General features: G+C 50.5%; 1 protein-coding gene across 3 annotated transcripts in view; it reads left to right on the forward strand.

Moving 5' to 3' along the window:
• The window catches only part of TMEM255A (transmembrane protein 255A), a 47,446-nt gene that overhangs the window by 41,249 nt on the left and 3,216 nt on the right, over window positions 1-2,981 (forward strand). The window lies entirely within an intron of this gene.

Raw genomic sequence — 2,981 nt, forward strand, 5'->3', positions numbered from 1 at the left:
AAAAAAAAAAAAAAAAAAAAAAAAAAAAAAAAAAAAAAGCCAGAGCTCCCTTAGTCTCATCTCAGATTGTAAAAGGGCCCAAATCATAGCAGGAAAACTGACCTTTCTAGACTTTCTCCCGAATGACTTCCCCATTCTGGTCATTTCCAAATAGGACTATTTATGTCACTTTGCCTTTGAAGACTTCTCTTTCCTTTTTATCCCAAGGCTGATAGAAGGAAGAGGAGATTTATAGGGTTTTGTTTTCACCCCTCAAAGTCATGCTCTTATTGGGTAGCTGTCCAGTCAGGAAGCTTGGGAAACATTTCTTGTGGTCAGACGGGAGTGAGGACGTGGGTCTGGTCAGCGGCCCTGAGGATGTTGTGACTCTTGCAAATGTTGGACTCCAAGGAGTCCAAGCTTAGAAGCCAAGACTGCTGGTGCCTCCTTGCTCACCTCCCCAGCGCTCACTTCTCTTGCCCCTTGCACTCATTTCCCCATGGCCAAGCAGTCCATATCCTGTAGGGTATAAAGCATCCGCTTCTACTTCTGCTGGGAAATTCAACCCAGTGTAGCTTTGGGGTAAATCCCTTAAGGCTTCCAGCCATACTCCCCAGTCTGGCCTACTGGGCCAGACCCCCTATTTCACTCTAGCCATTTGGTGAATCGCCAAGTTTAGCTTAAAACAAAAGCCTCTGCAAAATGCGAGCACCTCTGTTTATGCTCTTTATTAAATCACATGAGGGTACGCTAGGTTTCGTCGTAGCCACTGAACAGGACCCATTATAAATCGGGCCCCTTGAATGAGAGGGTCGCGCTAGTCCGGGGGCAGGCGGTAGATGGCGCAGGTTGCTGAGAGCCTTAGGAGGCCGCCGCTGCTGCCGCCACTCAACTTTTTATTTCCCCTCTCCCGCTGAGGTTCTCCTTGCCTCTCCTTTCTCTTGTTTCTGATCCCTCCCTTTTTCTTCCTCTTCCTTTTCTCTCCTCTCCTCTCCGTCTCCCCTGGCTTTGCTTTCTGGGTCAGAAACAGAGGGGGATTGCAAAGAACCAAGAGACCCTGGATTTCACCCTTGGGACACAGCATCTTTTGCTGGTACCCTTTATCACCCGGCCAGTTCCGGGGCTCTTTTTGGAGTCACTGCCTCCCAGTGCTTCTGAAGAGAGAAGCACACGTGACAGAAACGCACAGGGTCTTGCGGAGTGTGGGTCTGCGTGGGGCAGGGAGGGGCAGGCTAAGGCGGGAGAGAGAGCCCCCTCCCTCCTCTGTAGCTCCACTGCCCTAGGCCACCCCAGCCTCTAAGCAGCAGCTCGGGAAGCTCGAGCTGACCAGGCCCAGCAGTAGGCTATTTAGATGCTTTTCATGCTTTTCATGCTTTGTGGTGCGAAAGGATTCAAAGCTCTGTTCTTCTGAGCTGCCTGTCCCTAGTCAAGTCGACTCTTAGGCAGGAACCAAAATGCACTGGGCCAGCTCCCCAGCTGCAACAAAGCCAGATCTTTCCCAAGGTGCCTGCCTGTTGCTAGGAAACTATGCACTGGTACGGTGGGCGACCGCCCCCCCCTCGCCCCGCCCGCAACAAATCCCAAGGGTGTGTGTGGATTGCAGCCAGTTAGCTCCCTAGCTCTGCCAGGAGCCCTTCGAGTTTATCCCTAAGACTCCCAGCATCCTCAAAGGGAAGTGAGAAGCATCCCACCCCCTTCCCCCTTAATACTTTCCCAAACATGAAACTGAGAAGTGAAAACCCAAGGCCGTTGTACCACCCCCTCTTATTATCAAAGTGTACAACTGCCACCCACGGCAGCTGCTACCCACGGCAGCCTTTTACTGCCTCTCAGGACGGAACGGCCTTTAGCTCCACCTTCAGAAACTTGCCCCTCCCTTCTGTGGCTGGGCCACAGAGAACTGGCCTCCTGGCTCTCACTATCCTGGAACGAGATTTAGAAGGGCAGAGTGGCACATCCCCGGCCCCAGAGATCTTGTCCCTGGTGGGTTTTTGCTCTCCTCTCTGGTTTAAGAGGACAGCGTTCTTAGTTGAGGAAAGCAACAGAAGAGGAGGGAGAGAGAGGAGAGAGTTGTGCAGTGTGGAGTGGAAAACTAGGAAATCACGATTCCAGTGTCTTAGAAAGCATATCTCCTCCTGGAGGGAGGAGAAATTTTGAGATTTTTGGGAGGAATCTGGCTTGTCTCGAGTCCACTGCCTCAAGTTCTTTTGTCTTTAAAGGCTTTCTATGACCCTGTCATTCCTTCTCTCAGATCGCAAGGATGGATGTGATGGGGAAGGAGGGGATGTTGGCCGCTACAGCCTCTTCTCAGTCCTGACATTATGTGGTGGGAGATGGAGATTTCAGTGTCTCAAGCAAGACCTAGAAAGCAGGACAACGCTTTCTAAGGAGTGCAGAGGTCAGGACTGGTGATAAGGAGAATCAGCCAACTGGTCTCAGGCTCCAGATACCTCACGGCAAGGCTGACTGTAGATTGCTCTAGGCCTGAAAATGACGTGATGTACTTAGACTCCGGCCAGCTGAACAAAGAAAAGGCATTGACCTCCCCAGACAGCACTTGAACTCTTGAGAAATTTTTTGATGAAAGTGGGTCTTTTTTTTTTTTTTAATATAGCAGTTCCTCCTAGAGCTAAGGCACAACAGAAAATTGCAGTTCTGCAGCCCCGTTCGTTGGCTTACGTTTGCTCTTCCTGAGAGCGTAAAACTGGCCTCCTGCCTCTTGCCATCCCTATAGACCCCTCCAGCCTTCAGGCCTCAGCCATGCTCCACCACTGGAGCAAGGTAACAGTACCCACAAGATGTGACCGTAGTCTTTGAAAATAGATTTTAGTTTTTAAAAAATCATGCCAAGTTCATCTTCTATGCTCCTGAAGTTAGAGTACCTCCTACTTGCCAAGCGCTGTTCTGAGTTCTGGGAGAGAGAGCAGTGAACAAAACAGGCCAACTCTCCTTGAGCAGGAAAATCATTAGGGTCAAGGGTATATACATGGGCCAGGGAAAGA

This window comes from Lipotes vexillifer, unplaced genomic scaffold (genome assembly GCF_000442215.2).
Source record: "Lipotes vexillifer unplaced genomic scaffold, Lipotes_vexillifer_v1.1 scaffold681, whole genome shotgun sequence".
Lineage (NCBI taxonomy): Eukaryota > Metazoa > Chordata > Mammalia > Artiodactyla > Lipotidae > Lipotes > Lipotes vexillifer.